The sequence below is a fragment of the Callithrix jacchus genome, chromosome 6 (genome assembly GCF_049354715.1).
Source record: "Callithrix jacchus isolate 240 chromosome 6, calJac240_pri, whole genome shotgun sequence".
Taxonomy (NCBI): domain Eukaryota; kingdom Metazoa; phylum Chordata; class Mammalia; order Primates; family Cebidae; genus Callithrix; species Callithrix jacchus.
Window position 1 is genome coordinate 148140721 of NC_133507.1, and position 19352 is coordinate 148160072.

The 19352-nt window shown below is 37.0% G+C and overlaps 1 long non-coding RNA gene across 1 annotated transcript in view; it reads right to left on the reverse strand.

Annotated features, from left to right (window-relative positions):
* The window catches only part of LOC144576833 (uncharacterized), a 276348-nt gene extending 258441 nt beyond the window's left edge, over positions 1 to 17907 (reverse strand). Inside the window, exon 1 of the long non-coding RNA XR_013519410.1 lies at positions 17726 to 17907. This is a non-coding gene — a long non-coding RNA (uncharacterized LOC144576833). The remainder of the gene's footprint in view (positions 1 to 17725) is intronic.
* Between the last annotated feature and the right edge of the window lie 1445 nt (positions 17908 to 19352).

The window sequence follows — 19352 nt, forward strand, 5'->3', positions numbered from 1 at the left end:
GTCTTAGAAAATACTATTTACTAAACACGAAGATATTCATATCCTAAAAACTTGTGGCAACTGGAATATTTAAATGCTCATGATGAAAACATACATTGATACAACTGGCTTAGAAAATAATGTTTACTAAACACAAAGATATTCATATTCTAAAACCTATCAATTCAACTCCTGGCAACACCTGTATTAGAAATGCATACATATGTGCCTCAAAAGATTGGTACAAAAATGATCAGAGCATTTCCATTCACAGTAGCTCAAATCAGAAATAAGACCAATGACCACCAACAATGAAATAAACAAATGTTAATATATTTGTACAATCCTGTACAGCAATAGTAGAAAAGAACTATTCTATTGCTATAGAAGCCTGTACAGCAATAGAAAAGAACAAACCGCAGGAACTCACAACAGTATGGATAAATTTCACAAATATAATGTTGAAAAAGGAATCAGGTACCAAAAAAATACTGATTATTCCACTTAAAGTTCAGAAAGAGGCAAAACTAATCTATGGTAGTAGAAGTGAGAATACTTGTTACCTTTAGATAAAGGCAGTTATTGAATGGGCAGAGCCTAAGGAATACTTCTTGACTGCTAGAAATGTTCCATTTCTTGATCCAGGTAGTGATTACACGAGCTTGTTCACTTTTGAAATTCACTGAGCCATTGACTAATGATCTGTGAACTTATCTGAATATATATGTCAAGTAAAAATGTTTTCTTGCCAGGTGCGGAGGCTCACACCTGTAATTCCAGCATTTGGGAGGCAGGAGTTTGAGACCAGTGAGCAACATGACAAAACGCTCTTTCTACAAAAACTAAAAAAAAAAAAAAAAAAAAAAAAAAAAAAAGCCAGGTGTGGTGGAGCATGCCTGTAGTCCAGCTATTCAGCAGGCTGCGGTGGGAGGATGGCCTGAGGCTGGGCGGTCAAGGCTCCAGCGATTGCACCACTGCACTCCAGCCTAAGCAAATGAGTGAGACCCTGTCTCAGAAAAAAAAATTATTTAAAAAATTATACAACCACTCTAACCTTCCATAGCACTTGAAAATATTACATGTATTTTATATTTAATGTGCTTATTACCTTATTTTTATTTAGCATTTTACTATTTCTTTTAAGGACAAGTACCATATTATGCATTTTTGTATCTCTAGCACCACGTACTTAAAGAAATACTCATAAACATCTATTGATAATGAAACACTCAGAAATTGACAAGCATAGATATGAGAGAATCATTAACCCATCCACGCATAGAAGAACATTCTTATAGATATTCATATTTCCTAAACCATATACCAATCCTTCCTTCCAAAGAGTAAGAGAAAGAATACTTATTAAATATTTACTATGTTCCATTCATCAGCCTAAAATTTAGAATTATATCAATGCATACTCTCAACAATTCTGTGAATTAAGTGCTATCATTACAGATGAGGAAAGTGAGGTACAAATGATTTTAATTAGCTTGCCCAGGATAACATAACTACCAACACTCAAAGCCAGAATGGTGCTGTAAATTAACTGGAAAGTGACCAGAGATAATATACATTTCTTCTTCTGGGTCTTTTTCAATGAATACAGTTTAAAGGGTCTGTCAAGCAAAGTCTACAGCCTATCCCAGCCTTTTCCAAGTGACCCAAACTTGGAAAAGTTTGATTTGATTTGAGGCAAATCAAACTGTCTGTCTGAAAGCTGGTCCTTGAGCAAAAGGTACGAACACCGGATTCACCCAGGAGAGGGAGTGTTAGGGGGAAAACAGTCTTCCTTTTTTACATTCTAGACTCCCATGTTAGTTCACCCAGTTCCTTCAACATTCTCCTAGATTCTGTAAACAACAACACACATTTACAGTAAATTGCTTTTCTGCTTAAGTAGGCACGATTGGTGTCTACAGTTGTAAGACAAGTACCCTAGCTGAATCATCAAGAAACATCATACAGTGGCCAAAAAACAAAAAAAGACCCAGAGCGGACCAAAAATTTAAAAATGAAAAAAAGACCCAGAGCGGACCAGCAACTTGCTCAAGCTCTTCCGCGGCAGATGAGACCCCCCCACGACTGCTCATTTCTCCACTCTATTTTCCTAGCTAAGGGATAGCTTTTGTTCCTGGATTGCTAAAATATAACTGGAGTGTCTTCAAGGTTCCCTTCACAGCACCTCAGCTTTCTAGGCTTTTCCTCACCTGCAGCTGACTTTCCCTAGTACTGTGATCAATGGAACGGCAAGCTCCAAATGCAACCTCCATGGCCTTTTGCAATTGAGCACTGGCGGCTTTGCATTGTTCTGTTTCATGAGCCACTTTGCCCACTTGTTTCATCCTCTAAACTCCTCATGCTGCCCAGCAAAAGGCCAGCGCTCTGAGGCTGATCTGAAAGTACAAATACAGAATAATGGCTTCCTGTTTTCCAATTTAATTCTGGTAGTCTTTGGGCTAAGGAAAAGGAAGCCTTTGTTGATGTTAAGTATGAGAGCTAAAGCATTATGCGATCCTCTCCACCATCGTTTTCACAAATAAACCCATTTCATAAAGGCACAGAGCAAAGGCGTTCCACCTGCCTTTTGTAAGTGTTAGCTGCTTCATTGGCTCTGTTCACCATTCCAAATCTACCCTAACATGTCTGTGTTGAAAACTACGGTAAACATCTTCAACTATCTGTTCTGCTCTTCATCTCCATAGTTAGCTCTTAGATTTAATATTCCAAATAATATTCTAATTAGACTAAAGTCTAATTCCAGTCGAGAAGAAAACCTATTTATATTTGCATTTTTAACTTTATACCAAAACTTATATTATTCGCTAGAACCCAAGCAGCATTCTTACATTCTACTTCTTGGAATCCCTCAAATACTATCAGACACTCAAAACCTAGCATGTAGCAACCCAGGGGTTTGAATAACAAACTTGGAAAAGGACGGCCAAAAACAATAAATTGGCCTGCCTGGTCTGAGCCAGACTCAGTCATGTATAACTACTGAGATGGAATAAATAAAGCCTCTGTTTTAAGCCGTAATAAGAGTATCTGAAGCATTCAAATAATAGTCAAAAAAATCACTTAAGTTTGTTCTAAAATTCCTAAACTATGATGTTTCTAAAATGCCAAAGCATCCATTTAATTAATGGTATTATAACCCATGTGGAGCTAAATCAAATGCTAATGTAAATAAGGAAAAGATCATTTTGATTCAGCCTGAGAGCACCTTGACTTTGATACAGAATATCTGCAGAGGAAAGTGTTTTTCAAACATTTCTCCATTAAGTACCATAAAAGTAAAGGGATTGGGAACATGAGCCCACTGGCTGGATGGTAAACACAGTGGAAAGAAGCACACCTCAAGCACTGAATGTCTTTTAAGCTTTGTATCTGTCCTAAAATATTATGGTAATTTTGAGTTATTCCTTAATATCTATCTCTATATAATTATATGTAGTTATATATAAAATGTAATGTATGTAACATATATAGCTATATGAATATTAAAATAATTTATCTTAGGAAATTTTTGTAATTTATTTTTTTATTAAACTCTGAGTGAAGACAATACTTGGGGACAATATGTCATATTGATCTATAAGTAATTGGACTTTCTGGCAAGCTATCGGTTACCCATAGGAGTACATATAGCCCATGTTAATAAACATAATTTTAGAAGAATTTGTATATTTCCCAACCTATTGGCAAGCAATTCCTGATTATATGAATGTAACATTAGGAAGCATCTTGCAGATCTGCATATTTCTAAAGGATTAGAGAATTAATTCGGCTCCTATTAGACAGACTCAAAGTAATAAGGGCTTAAATAAGATAGATGTTTCATTTTTTTTTTTTTCCTATGTAAAAGTCTCGGCTAATATGGTGGCCTGTGTTGGAAGTCAGGCTCCATCTGTTTTGTTCTGTAATTCTCAACATGGTCCACTCCTCTATCTTCTGCTATTGTGAGTATATCCAAGAGCAGATATTTGTTCTTCCCTAGAAATTTCAAGCATCATTCCCACTCACATTTCAAATGCCCAAAATTTAGTCACATGGCCATACATAGCTGCAAAATAAAACGGGAAATGTAGTATTTAACGAAGGAGGATTATGCTCTCCTTTTAAAAAAAGAATCTATAACTAAAGGGAAATAGATATTGGAGAACAACCAGCAATTTCGGCCACACTCAGCTAAAGTTAATGATAGAAATTTGTGTTCAGTATTCAGTAAAAGTATAATAGAAATCATCTTCTAGGTATTGTGGCTAACCAGGCATGTGTATTGACTAATATTCTGTAGAGGTATTAGGTAATTAGAAATTTAATTTAATAAAAAGAAGCTCAAAGATGAAGGTACAAGTTTTTGATAATTGAAATTAATAAAGAGAAAATATTACACACACATATCGTAACCCAGGTGGCATTATCAGCAGACCTTTAAGACTAAACCATGAACACTAGAGGAAACTGTCTTTTGTGGAAAGCATTAAAATATATTTAATAATTTATTTATTTTCAGAGTCAAATAAAATAATGAAACTTTACTAGAGTACTTTGTTAAGGTAAAAATCGATATTAAAAAATAAAACCTGGGATAGCAAAGTATTGTAGGGCAGGTTTCACAGGAACCAGACTCATAGATGGACCTGAGCATGCAGAAGGTTGATTGAGTACCCTTGGAATCACACCTGTTAAGGAAAGGGAAGGTACGGAAAGACAGCTGCACACGAGGAAAAGCTGGGTTGCAATGGAGTTTCAAACAGGGCATCAGCAGGGAGATTTGAATGTGATTGTCCTATCAGAAATTTTCCAAGGTAAAGTGAGGATGACTGCATCAATCAGTCATGAAACATGGGCTGTCCCTAGAAGGAGCTAAGACTTGATAGAGAAAGTTTCCTTCAGCTGAGACAAATTAAAGGTAACTGACATTTTACAGCTGTCTGCTGGTAGCATTTACTGCACCTGGAGGAAAAAGTCTTTCAACTGTTGCAGGTTGGTTTCCCCAGAAACAGACATGGAAACATAGATTAACATAACGGACATTCAGGAAGTTTTCTTGAGCACCTGTTAAAAGGAAGGAATGAAAGCAGAATACAATATTAATGAAGAATTCAGAAAACTCTGTGGGAAGCTCCGGAACTTAGATGTTCAGACTCATTCCCTGCTGGAGAGAGAGGATCAGGTTTTTACATCCTATATTAATCAATCACTGCATGTAGGCCATCCAGAAAGTCTATGACCTTGGGTGAGGCGAATTTCTTCAGCCAAGACAATCTTCAAAATGGAACGACAGCTAGAGTGTTTTCTGGCCGCATTCCTAGCAGCTGGGGAAATAGGTTCTTCAATCCAGAAGGAGAATCCTGTTGCGCATTACAGTGTCCACTATACAAGATACACTATGCTTTCACTTTACGGCCAAAGAAAAACTTAAATCATGCTTTACATGGAGAACAGTTTCAATAATTTATCCATATGAAACTGAAGGCATGTTGTCTTTTTTTTTCCCAAAGCATATTTGGTAATGTTCACAAAAATTAAATGTGGGACTGATATATGAGACTTTACTATAAAAATATTTCTATTCTTCACTGCTCCACTCTATTCTTGCCAGCAAATTCCACCCCATATTTTCCTGAAATAATAATAATTATTATTATAAGGCCATAAACCCTTAATTCCCTCACCTACACTCCTTTGGACCTTGCTCTTGAACACTGTGAAATAAACTTAATCCTTCTGTAAGGTAATGAGCTCTCCACCTGCATTCTCAATTCCTGTCGGTGCACAGTTCACATACTCACTCCATCATCCCCAGCCATCTTCAAAAGCTCCTCTTCCCCTAACTAAATTCCCATATTTTGCACATTTCACATATTTACCTATTTTGAAAATGTCTTTGTTTGACCCTTCTGTTTTCCCTCATTACAGCCATGCCTCTATTCTTTTCCTTACCAAGTTTCTTAAACTAGCATCATGCAATCATTAATTCATTTCTACAACCCCAGCTCTCTCCCCAGAGCCTTGCAATCTTACTTCTGTCCACACTCTTCTACCCAAATGTACCACCTCACAAAGGCTAAATCACTTTCTTTTTGGAAAATTGAAAGTGTTTTCCTAATCTTCAGATTTGACTTTAAGCATCATGGGCAGGGAACACCTGTTGTTTCTAACATCGTACTTGACTGACATTAGGTTTTGTCCCTATCTCCCACCACTCATTTCCACTTTTTCCTCCTCCCCAAGTAACTGACTGGGCGAATTCTCCAAAGCTATCTTTATCATCTATCTAGAGCATCAGAACTTTATCATTACAATTTATCTTCGTTTTCATCATTGCCCCTCTCCTGACCATTCAGATCTGTGTCTCTGTTCTGTCTTCTTGGGCAATTTCAGCCTGGATCTGCAGCTGTGTCAGGGACATTTCTATTTGGACAACCAAATAGAGAATGGCCACTGTATCAGTCCATTCTCACACTGCTGTAAAGATATTACCCAAGACTGGATAATTTGTAAAGAAAAAAGAGATTTAACTGGCTCACAGTTCCACATGGCTGGGGAAGTCTCAGGAAATTTACAATCATGGTGGAAGGGAAAGCAGGCACCTTCTTCACTAGATGGCAGGAGAGAGTGAGTGTGAGTATAAAAAGGGGACATGCTAGATGCTTATAAAACCATCAGATCTCATGAGAACTCACTCACTGTCAAGAGCATGGGGGACAGCAAGTGAGTCCCCAATGGATCCCCCCATTGGATCAGGAGGGAACCTGCCCCCATGATCCAATCACTTCCCACAAGATCCCTCCTTCACCAGGTGGAGATTATGGAGATTACAATTCAAGATGAGATTTGGGTGGGGACACAGCCAAACCATATCAGATGCCTCCATCTACTTCCACAACTTTAATCCTAGAATTGTCACTCCTAGAATATACCATATGTACTCTTTCTTTATTCCCTCTGTATTCCTATTTATTCTATGTATTGCTTCCAAATTTAATTAAATTTTAACATTTTCTTTCCTTTTACAAAAGTCCCTTTTCCTAGTCTAAAAACTAGAATCCCAGCTCAGAAGCTTGGACCTCAAGACCCTTCAGAATTTGGCCCACTGTTCATGGCCAGCTTCACCACAGCTCAAGTTTTCTGCCCTATACTCACTCTTAACTGAAAATCTTTGCTCATCCTGTTTTCCTGAGTGGAAATGCCTTCCCCCTTTAATTCTTTTATTTAAACTTACTCTTCTCAAGATCCTTATTAGGTTTAAACTATAGGGCATACTCCATCTCTTCTAGCCTGCCGGGATATTCCTTTTTTCTATGCTTCTATAGCAAATCCCAACTGTTCACTAGAATAGCTTGTCACACAGTGCTTTATGGGGACACACAATTATTCCACATGAATACATCTTGTCTTGGTATTTATGTTATAAAGTTCTTAGAATACTCCATAAGAAATTACACACATAAAAAGAATTTAGTACATACTTTGTGAATTAAAAATAGTTTTTGTCCTATCTACCTATGTACTAGTATTGTAAGAATAACCTTATAGGCATATAGAATTTCCCAAAGTTTCAAAATGGTTGAAACAAATCCACACCTGTGTATTATTAAATAGTGAGAGACAAAGTGCTAAAGTATTACATATATAATTATTCACAAAAAGTAAAATTATTCTCCTTTTGTTGGATGGTTTTAATTTGCTCTAAATGAAAGGAGGCAAAGTTGTAATAAACAGCTAGAAGAGTAAATGAACAAAAAGAAATGGTCTCTTGTTTTTTCTTACTTAGAATTCTTTCCTTTCATGAATTATTCTTAACGCTAAGTAAACTGCATATACATATATATATATTTCCTCCTGAAAAAATTCTACTTAGTTTTTTATATATAATTTTTATTAAACAAGACCACACAAATGAGTAGGAAAGAAAACATTTTGTCATCCTTATGCTCGGACACTTACGCTAAAATATTTTTGCCAGGAAGGAATAGACTAAACATACAGCAAGCCAAATGGAGACGATTACTTTAGAGACTTGAGGTACTTCTTATGATTTAAGACATTAAACCATAATTTGAGAATGTTTGGAAAAAGCATGCAATAGCTTTATGTTTCTGATCATCACTGCATAAAAGTCTGCATATCCAAAAGATTGTAAAACACATATGAGTGGCTAATACTATTGTTTTAAGCTACATTTTAGTTTTTAAACTAACTTTACAAACATTTTTGAGGGTAGCCTCAATTTCGAATAAAAATAAGTTGTGATCTCTCTTCTTTATCATCTCTATCTTAGCATTTCTCATCCTAGGATGTGAGTGCAAAAAATGCATCTCTTCGCCACATAAGTTACTGTCAGTCATAACTCATTTATCAGGTCAGGATTTTTTAAAAAAAATTAGTTTCTGCTAAATGCTAGTATTCCTCTGAGGCAGGAATGTCTTTCAGGGTGTGGCATGGGAGTGGATAGAGACAGTGGTAACATTTTCTCATTCATTTGATGCATATGATTTGAGCACTTACTATGGGCAAGACTCTGTGTTAGATGCTGGACATACAGCGATGAAAGAAACAGATACAGCCTTTATTCTCACTGAGTTTTTATTAAAAGACACCTGGACATTAAACAACTAGTAATTTAATCACAGTAGAGGTAACTATTAAAAAGGAGAGGATAGTTTGGCAACCCAAAAACCCTCCAGAATTAGACCCCTTTGTAACCATTGTCGTTCTATTCTTTGTTTAGGAGAGATTTTATTTAAACTACTAGTAATTAACAAACTCCAGACCTTCTCTAGTGAATGACTCAGCATGACCCTGCAAACTTTTCAGAGAGATCAGAGTACAAGATTTTGAAATATAACCAACATGTTTTGACCAAACTTAACCTATGAAATTCGACCAGGATAAGTTAAATATAAACAGGTTTCTCTAGGAGTAAACATACATAAGACAAGTATGAAAAAAATGTATGGTGAGCAGTTCCCAGCACAGACTCCCCCAGCTTCTCATTAAATACAAATGAACACTGGGCAAAGGAGGACACATTGACAACACACAGAAAAACTAAGATTGACAGTCAAACTAAAACCAGAATCTAGAAGGAATTGGCATTCATTATAAGGGGGTTGGATCTGGATTGTGAAACACAAATCAAGACTTAACACAGGGCCTTATGAATGAATAAAGACTCCTTGACAGAGAGGCTTTCCACCTCTCAGAGAACAGGCAGTTGGCACATGGACCCCTGTGAATTTCTCTGAAAGGGCAGAATCTACTTCCAGGCACAATCAATGTTAGGAGTAAGAAGAGCAAAATGCTACAGATGAGGCAGGCATGAACCAGACTTCGGAGAAGTACTGTTTTGTTTTATGTTTAACATTATTATGAAAACAGTGAAGTAAGAAGATAACACCACAGTAGGGTAGAGGTACACTAAACAATAAATGGGCCTTCTAGAAATGGGGTAATGTGTAAAACAGCCTGTACCTCATCTGAAAATCCAAGAAAGATAGGAGACAACGAGGCAAAGGAAAGGAGCAAAGACAATAACTCACCCTTCTACTAAAAACTCTACGTCTTGACTGGTCCTGCATTGTAAAAGCATGAGATAAAAGACAAAGGGGGAAGAAAAACTATTATAACAGAATGAAACTATTAGAACAGCATCTGTGAAGCTGGAAGGAAGAATATGCTTTGATTATGAGTTAGATGTAAGGATGTCCCTATCACTGGAACATTAGATGTGTTTCCATTCGAATCAAAAATAAATCTAGAAGGCCCACTGTCACCATTTCTGAAAGAGCCAGCTAATAAATCAGCCATGTACATCAAGTACGGCATATAAATATTTGAAAAGAAAATGTAGATTCATCATTTTCAACTAAAATCAACATAAAATAAAGCAAAATTAATACTATCTAAAATGTTGGTAATAACCATTTTAAATGTAATAGATAACATATGCTCTTCTAAATACAAACATCTTAAATATTTTCTATTAAACTTAAATATTAAAGGCCCACATTAAAAAAATTAAAAACCTTAGAACTTTACTCTTGACTCAAAATGCTTTTATATATATTACATAAGACATATAATGAATAAGTCTTTCTGTATGGGAAGTTTCAATATTCTAAAGATGCCAATTCTCTTCCAACTATAAATATCAGATACTCCAAATAAAAATTAGGAAATTTTTGTTGTAGTGATGAAGGCAGAGAGTGGGAACTTAAAACATAATCCAAAATTCATTGAAAGAATAATCGTGAGTACACAGAAAAAAACAATTTAGGAAACCAAGAGTAATAAGCAGATATTTTTCAATTGATAAAATGTGTCATAAAAGTATATGATTCTTGTACTTTTCAAGTAAATGCAAATGACCTTTGCTCCGAACCATAAATGTAAGTATGCTCAAAACTGAAGCAGCGTAAAACCCAGGCCTGCATTCACTCCAGGTCCCAGACTGATGAGAGTAGAAAGTGCAGAGGTTAGAGTGGAATAGAACACAGCCTGCTTTTAAGAGACCCACCTTCTCCTGTAGCACCCAACATCCCTATTTTCCAAAAGGAATGACTGACAGGGCCAGTCCGTCCCCATCTAGGTGAACTAACCCTGATAGACAGACTACATGCTTAACCACTCGAATGTCTTTTTGGCCTCCTTTATACTCAGCCTATAGTTAATACTGATGGGCATTTAATTCAAAGTCCAACAAGTAATAACTACATTAACAGACTTAGTTTCACTTGATAGATCTTCAGACTTATGAAGAAAGAAGTACTTTCTTCACATAACACATAATAAAACATACAACGAATGTGGAAGGCTGTATCCTTCTCTCTAGGAAACCGTATGTAAAAATAAATTCTAAGTAATCACAGTTTAAATGTCATAGGTGAAACCATTAATTGTTTAATTAAAGGTACATTTGTAAACATTTTTAAAATATCTTCAAAAGCAAAAACACAAAAATGAGAGCTTTGTGTAAACTAAATTAGTTTATCGGTGGAAAAGAGAAGGATGACTAGGCAGAGCACAGAGGATTTTTAGGGCAGTAAAACTATTCTGTATGATACCATAATGGTAGACATCTATCATTACGCTTTTGTCAAAACCCATGAGATGTATAATTCCAAGAGTGAACCCTCATGTAAACGATGGACTTTTGGTAAAGGCGTACCAGTGCAGGTTCCTCTGTGTGATAACTGACCACTGTGGTATGGGATGAGAATAGCAGGGGAGGACAGGCATGGATAAGGACAGAGGATATATGGAAACTTTCTATACTTTCCTCTCAACATTGCTGTGACTCTAAAACTGCTCTGAAACATAAAGTTTACTACATTTTTTAAAAGACCACAGGAAAAAAAAACTTTTTAATTTCTACAGAGAAATATAAACATAAAATTTTTTAAATAAAAAATTAAGAGGAAAATATTTGTCTCGTGTATAACCGAAAAATGGTTAATAATCTTAATGTACAAATTGTGGTCAGTTTTTTTAAAAATCTGTAAATACGCTATGTTATTTTCCTGAGGCCACCAAAACAAATTACCATAAACTGGGTAACTTAAAACAAGAGAAATGTATTCTCTCATAGTCCTGGTGACCAGAAGTCCAAATCAAGGTATCAGCAGGGCCCTGCTCCGTCAGAAGGCTCTAGGGGAGAGATTCCTTACCTCTTTTCACTCCTGGTGTGGCTCCACGGTCCTTTGGCTTGTGGCTACAACAGTTTAATCTTTACCTCTGTTTAATGGCCTCTGTCTCTGTGTCTGTGTCTTCTATTTTTATGTCTCTTACAAAAATACTTGCCATTAGATTCAGAACCCACCCAAATAACACAGGATGATCTTATCTTCAGATTCTTAATAGAGCTACAGAGGCCCTTTTCCAAATTAAGTTCATATTCACAGGCTCTGTGGGCTAGGACATAGACTTAACCTTTTTTGGGGCCACCACTAGACCGACTACATGTAGCAATTTTTAAAATGGGCAACTGATATAAACAGGCAATTCCCAAATAAAGAAATAAACCTTTTAAAAAGTCATCAATCTTAACAGAAATCAAATAAATGCAAGTACAAGTGACATTGAGACATTCTTTTTCACTCTCCGATGTTAAAAAAAAAATTTAAATAATAAATGTCAGTGTTGATCAGGGTAAGGGATATAGACATATGTATGGACAGCCGGTAGAAGTATAAATTGACACAAAATTTTAGAGACCAATTTCTTAACATATATTAAAAGCATTGAAAATATTTAAATGTATTAATTCAGCAATTGCTATTGTATGAATTTAATAAAAAGAAGTGATCACATAATTTCTCAAAGATACACATACACATGTATATAAATATCTACACAAAGATGTTTCAGAATTCTTATACTGACAAAAAATCAGAAATAACTTCAACATCTAAAATTAAGGGATTTGTTAAATAAACTATGGTTACATCATAAGACGGAATACTAATTACATAAAAATGTTGATATTGCCAGGCACGGCAGCTCATGCCTGTAACGCCAGCACTTTAGGAGGCCAAGGAAGGAAGATCACTTGAGGCCAGAAGTTTAAACCAGACTGGCCAACATGGTGAAACCCCATCTCTGCAAAAAATACAAAAATTAGCCAGGCATGGTGGTGAGTGCCTGTAGTCCTAGCTAGTGAGGAAGTTAAAGCAGAGAATTTCTTGAACCCAGGAGGTGGAAGTTGCAGTAAGCCAAGATCACACCACTGCACTCCAGCCTGGATGACAGAGAGAGATTGTCTCAAAAATAAAAGTAGATATGTATTTACAGGTAGTGACAGATATTCACAGTTTATTATTAAGTAGAAACTTAAGCTCTGACACACGATACATGCATTCTCATTAAAGATCTTCATATTTAATTTAGATTTTTATTTATAAATTGGAAGCCCAGTTGTTCTAGTAGCATGGTTTTATACAAGCATCTTATTATAAATTCTATTGTATATTACAGAGAAACGCCTGGAATCTCATTAGCTGTGATTTCACACATTTAACACAAATTTTCATGTTTATGCCTAACTAAAATTGTATCTTTTCTTGCTGACACCAAGATCCCCTGGGTGGGCCTCCAGTGCTGACGAAACTTGGTAGCTGATGGTGGCAAAGCAGCAAAGGACTGGGAAATAAGATGAAGGCAAGTTTGAGTTTCACGTGTTGTTCTCATTTCCTGGATTAATACTGATATGCTTGGAGTTCATTTCCCTACTGCGTATAGACCTGTTTTTTTTCCCCCATTTAGCCAAAGATGGCAACACAAACTGTCTTAGTTCATTCTTGCATTGCTATAAAGAACTACCTGAGATGGGGTAATTTATTAAAAAAAAAAAGAGAGAGAAATTTAATTAGTTCATGGTTCCATAGGCTGTACAAGAAGCATGGCTGGGGAGGCCCCAGGAAACTTACAATCATGGTGGAACGCAAAGGGGAAGTGGTCATGCCTTATATGGCTGGAGCAGGTGGAAGAGAGTGGGGGGTGGTGTCACACTTTAAACAACCAGATCTTGTCATAAAACAGCATTCTGACATCAAACAGCACTAGGGGAATGGTGCTAAACCATTAGAAATCTCCCCAAGATCCGATCACCTCCCACCAGGCTCCACTTTCCACATTGGGGATTACAATTCAACAAGATATTTGGGTAGGGACACAGAGGCAAACCAGATCACAAACCAACAGGAAAAATCCTTTCTTTTTTCTAAATTCAGAGAGAGATTTATGTAATTCCATGCCATTCTGTACTTGGATCATGGTTATTATATAAAGTAGCTCTTTATATAAGAAAGTTGGTATTCAGTTAAGGGTAGAGAAAATTGGACAAGTTCATTTTTGTTAAGCGTCTTTCTCTCATCTTTCATGGTATCTGGTTGCTAAAGACATTTGGAAGGTCCCGGTCTCCCAGTAATGATAAAGAGTTCAACCCAAATAAATCATTTCATTGTTTCATATTGTGCCAAGTGCTCTTCTCCTACATTTAACCTCTAAAATAGGTTGGGTGTGGAGAATACCTGATTAATTTGCCATCTTTCTTTGTCCCTGTTGTTGCTTATTTTTCAGACTGGGTGCTCCATGAGGGGAAATTGTGTGTCTGCTTTCCTTTCCCAGGTGCAATACCACTGCTCAGGCAATCTATTTATTGAATGAAAGATAGATGAACAAGGACTCAGCAGCCCCAGCCAGAGGCCAGGCCTGTATCACGAGTTAAGACTGTGAGCTCAGAGCAGATCATTCCCTTGACATTCAGGCATATTCCTGTGGCCTTATAAACAGCCAGACTTTTGAAAGCTGGACAAAGGGAGGGTTTGGGGGAGAGGTAGTGGCCTAAAAAATGTGTCCTTGTCCTATTCCTGGATTAGTCTAAGAAGGAAAGTACACTCTGGAAGCATCTAGGAGTGAAGGGCGAGCACAGAGAGGATAGTGTGGAAGCTGCTTTCCTCTCCTCATTCCATCTTTCTGGATTCTCTCACTCAGTGTGAGAGTTAGCTGGTTCTTTCTCTCTCCTTCTCCTGTTTCTCTCTCTAGATAAATAAATGACTTCCTACAAACAAACAAACAAGAAGATCCAGTCTAGGAACAGGCAGGCAAGAAAATGACTTGCCTCTTCTTGAAGTACCATTTTGTATGTGAATCCATGTTAGGCCATTTTTTCATTGTTACATAGAAATATCTAAGTCTAAGTAATTTATAAAGAAAGGAGGTTTAACTGGCTCACTATTCTACAGACTATAGGAGCCTGGCACCAGCATCTGCTCAGCTTTTGATGAGGCCTCAGGAAGCTTTTAATCAATGCAGAAGACCCTAGGAGAAGGAGCAGCAGAGAGAGAGAGAGAGAGAGAGAGAGAGAGAGAGAGAGAGAGAGAGAGAGAGAGCGAGAGAGAGAGAGAGCGGGAGCAAGAGGTGCTAGAGACTTTTTGTGTTTTGTGTGTTCACAGATCTCTTGTGAACTCTGTGGGGGAGTTATCACCATCACTTATCACCAAGCAGATGGTCCAAGCCATTCATGAGGGATCCATTCTCATAATCCAAATGCCTCCAGATTACATTCAACATGAGATTTGGGTGAGGACAAAAATCCAAGTTATGTTAATCCATTTTTGCATAATAAAATCTCTCTGTATACTAGAAGATCCAATTTACTTGTACTATACGCAAATGTCAAAAATTTTAATCAGATGGTTTTTTTCCTCTATAACTGCAAAATGTAATCTAATCTATAATCTAATCATTTGTGACACTCATTTATTGGGAAAGATGGGGAAAAAAAACTATGCTTTAGTCTACTCAGTTGACTTGGTTTGAAGCATTAACTTAAACAATTCCTTGAGACCAATGCCTACTTTCTCAGGTCCTCGTATTCTACCCTGCTCTTCCCTAAGTTGGCCTCCAACTACATGAGGCAGGAGCATAACCAACAGCACCCTACGACAGAGAGGAAATGTCAGTCTTACAATTCACATAGGGCCATTTGTACACCCCTGGGCTCTGCAAATGAATGAGTGAACAAAACAGCCCCTACCCTGGTGCCTGCTGCTCTGTCCCTGGCCTCATCCCTGGGCATCTTGCTGGCTGGTCATGGCCTAGGATGCTGGCTGGATGGGATGACTTTGTTCACCTCTCAGTCATGCTGAATGAAGCATCTTCCATGTCCCCTGGCCAGCCTGTAGCCCTTTGATCTCATCACTGAGAGCACTTGATACCACCTTCATAAATACTTAAGTCTATACCTTGTACCATCTACCAAGATGTTAATGCTTCTAATAAGAACGTCTCTCGCCTGCCCCCCCTTAAATCAGTATAACCTACTTTGTTTCTCTCTTCTCAGGCTCATGTTTTCACATTAAAACCAAAGCACGTTACACACAGCAATCACATCCTTCTTGGATTTTCTAGGTATGCTTTTCTAAAAACAGTGTTCCAGGAATAAGCCTTTTTAATTTCCTTCCAATCTTTCAAGTTTCTAATAATATTGCTGAGTATTTTTCTCAGTTCAAGAAGATTACTCCTTTGATACATAATAAAAATTTCCACTCTTCTTGATGCATTCACTAATTCACAATGTTAACCCTACCACAGCTCCTTTCTCATTCCTCAAAGTAGTTCGAAATAAGACAAAAATAGATAGATTTGAGGCAGGTCACCTTGGGCTACCTAGTCAGGATAAATACTAATTAAAAAGTTGAAAGCTTGCACACAAGTTTTCTGGGTTCACTGGAAACTTACCTGCCTTTACAGTTTAAAGTCTTGGATAAAAATAGACTAGATAGATAGATAGATAGATAGTCAGGAAGATAGGAAAAATTTCCCCACTGGTTACTCAAAAGCCTATACAACATATTGTCTGTTTTAAGGAAAGACAGCTACAAATAAAAATCTCCTTTTCCAAACCCTTGTACACTATTGATGGGCATGCAAATTGGTGCAGCCATTGGGAAAAGAGTATAAATGTTCCTCAAAAAATTAAAAATAGAATTACCATATGATCCAGTGATCTCATTTCTGAATATATGTCCAAAGGAAGTGAATTCAGAACTGCAAAGAGATATCCACACTCCCATCTTCATTGCAGCATTAATGACAATAGCCAAGACACAGAAACAACCAGTGACTAATAACAGCTGCATGGATAAAGAAAATAATATATATGTTATGTAGACATAAATACTCACTTATACTTATAATGGAATATTATTTAGTCATAAAAAGGCAGGAAATCCTGTTACTTGCAAGAACATGAATAAACCTGGAGGACATTATGCTAAATGAAATAAGCCAGACACCAGAAAGAGAAATACTATATGATCTCACTTACATGTGAAATCTAAAAAATCAAACTCACAGAAGAGAGCAGAGTAGGGTTGCCAGGAATTGGGGGTAGAAATGGGGTAAGAAATGGGGAGATGTTGATCAAAGGTCACAAACTTTCCATTATAAGATGAATAAGTTCTGGGGATCAAGAACAAAGGGACTGTAGCAAAGTGACTACAATTAAAGTTATTAACACTGTATTGTATACTTGAAATTTGTTAAGAAAATAGATGTTAAGTGTTCTCATCACACAAAAAAATGGTAACTGTAAGGTGATGGATGTGCTTGTGTTGATCATTTTATAATGCACACCTTAAATATGTTTATTTGTCAACTATACCTCAGTGGAGCTGAAAAAAATCTCCCTCATCATATGTAACCAAAGTATGTCTTCTTTGGTCAATATTAGCTGCAGAGGCTGTGGAAGCCACACTTGCTGAAACCTAAGCTACATCATCTGCATGCCTACTTGGACACTAGCCATCAGAGTCAAAACAGCATCTCCAGGTGTAATATTGGGCACCAAATGTCAGTATGCCCATGTCTTCTGGAGGTTTTCTGTTCTAGGCATGACTTATGAAGATTTCTAGGGAAAAGGGCATGGGAGATCAAAATATCAGCTTTAATGGGGGCATGACTAGGTCGGAGAAACAGGTTCGAACACAAGGCTCAAAGAGCTTCCTCCTCCTTCCTTCCTGAAGTAAGCAATATGCTTATCACAGACAGATCAGTCATCAGGGAGAAAGCATTTACTCTGATTCGAGCTCCACTTGAAGGAGAGCAGAGTGGGTGGAACCGGGTTCAGCTCCCGAAGAGCCAATGGTCATTCATGCCTGCATTAGCTTCCTGGGGTTTCTGTGACAAAGTGCCACAAATTGCATGGCTCAAAACAATAAGAAAATATTACCTCCCTGTTCAGGAGGCTAGACGTCTGAAATCAAAATTGACAGGGCTCTGCTCTCTCCAAAACTCCTGTGGGAGGATCATTCCTTGACTCTTTCAGCTCCTGGTAGCCCTAGGCATTCCTTGAATGGTGTCTACACAGCTCCAGTCTCTGCCTCCATCATCTCCCTCTGTCTCTGTCTTCACTTCTTTCAGGGACAGTCACACTGGATTAGAGCCCACAATAATGACCCCATCTTAACTTGATTACATCTGCAAAGACCTTATTTCCAAATAAGGTCATGTTCACAAATACCAGGGGTTAGGATTTCAACATATCTTTTTGGAGGACACAATTTCACTTGTAACAATGCCTGTGACCTTTAGTATATTTATCTCATCGCTTAGAGAATCTGGATAAAGGGATATCAGAATTTTGCCCTCCAATACATCAGATAATGTGTGCCTTCCATGGAGAGGATACAGTGAGGGAGAAAAGAAGAGCAGAAACCTTCAATAAAGATAGGCTTTTATTCTACAAGCAATACTTAAAGGAAGCAAGGTTTAAAAAGAAACACAGTTAATTTTACCATTACAGTGGATGAATAAGGAATTACTGGAATGGTTTTGATAGCACCTCTGTGTAATCTAACACTTTGTGTGTCAATCTCACTATTGATATAAGTCACTTAGTATGACAAAATAAATGTGCATGTTTCCCTCATATATAAAATTATGTTCACCTGAAGGAAACAGCTGATTTATGGTTAAATATTAAACATGCAAGAAAAGGGAAAATATGTTCAAGTTCAATAATAGTTTTAAAAAATGCAAGTGAAAAAAGTGACTCTGCCTTTCAAATTGGATATTTTTATGTCCATCAGATTGGTAAAAAAAATTTTAAGAACTGCATAGTACGCATCATTAATAAGGTTGATACAAAAGTAATTGGGGTTTTTGCCAATGAAAGTGATACAAAACTGCAATTACTTTCGCACCATTCTAATCGCAAGAGCATGGATAAAGACACTCCTCGACACCACTGGTGAGGATGTAAGCTACAGTTTTGTGGACAGCTATTTGGCAATGCGTGTCAATCAGTTAATAAAAGAACTTCCCATTTGATTCAGAAATTCTTCTGAGAAATTACCTTCAGAGAAACTAAGCGCATGCATAGTAAGTTTTAGTTATAAGATTTTCAACACCGGGTTGTTACTAACCAGACACAAACTAAATAAGGCCTATAACTAAATAATAATATAGGCATGGGATAAACTACTATTGGTGACATTTGAAAAAATGATGCTGTAAAATAAAGATCAGCAAACTATAGCCCATGAGCTAAATCTGACCCACTGCGTATTTTGTAAATAAAGTTTTGTTGAAACCCAGTCATACTCATTCATTTATGTGTTGTGTGTGACTGCTTTCCCAAAGGTAAGTAGTTGTGAGGAAGATTATATTCCCCCCAAAATCATAAAGATTTTTACCAGCTGACCCTTACGAAAAGAGTTTTCGACTCCCTGGTATAGAAAAATAAAAATGATATGGAAGAAGTTCCCAATTAAGTTTATAAAAAAGAACGTTATAGAATAGTGTACTCAGTGTGAATCTATGGTTTAAATGTAGATGTATTTATTTAATATATAGGT